This window comes from Haliaeetus leucocephalus, unplaced genomic scaffold, assembly GCF_000737465.1.
Source record: "Haliaeetus leucocephalus isolate CR32 unplaced genomic scaffold, Haliaeetus_leucocephalus-4.0 Scaffold0, whole genome shotgun sequence".
NCBI lineage: Eukaryota > Metazoa > Chordata > Aves > Accipitriformes > Accipitridae > Haliaeetus > Haliaeetus leucocephalus.
The window spans coordinates 2413567-2414312 of NW_010972436.1; positions in this window are offsets into that span (position 1 = coordinate 2413567).

Here is a 746-nt window from a genome sequence, read left to right on the forward strand (position 1 = left end):
CAACAGAATGCGAATTAAGTGAAATGATACACTTTGGAATATTTAAAACCAAGGCATTTCTGTTTTTCATGTAACATCCCAACTCTTAGTGGATAGTTTAGTCATAATCTCCCTTTCAAGCTGCTTCCTTGTTCCTCTGATGTGCTGGACAAGGAATTAAAAAGATAGTAAATTAGATGTAGGTTTTGAAACAGTACGTTAAAACGCCAGAAGGACACCCCTCCACCTCACCCCCTCCCCAGTTACAGATTAGAGGGACAGAAGGCCGATACTTGACAGGTTTTGCCTGAATATAAATCAATAACGAACGAACAGATACAAGAGAACAGATGTGTTCAGTAGCGGCAGTGGCTTGCGTAACGCAGCCTAACGCCGCAGCGGACAGATTTATTCCACCCACAGCACTGAAAATGCGTTTGACGCTTTCCACGCAGGGTCCCTCTTCTCGGCTTCGGCCCGTGCGGCGCGCCAGCCAGCTCCGGGGGCCCGAGCTCGTTCCGGACCGAGCCACCTCGCTGCCGCCAGACCCGGCCGGTGACCCTCCGGTCCGGCAGCCGCGGGACCCGCTGCGGGGGGTGGGAAGCACGCCCAGGCGGCGGCGGGCCCATATCCCGGTTTACGGCCTCCTCTCTCCCCAGCCCCCCGGCACCTGCTCCCTCACCGCGCCCCGCGGGTCAAGGGGGGCCGCGGCGGGGCTGCAGCCGGAGCCGCCCAGCAGCGCCGGAGGCGGCAGCCTGCGCGCCCGG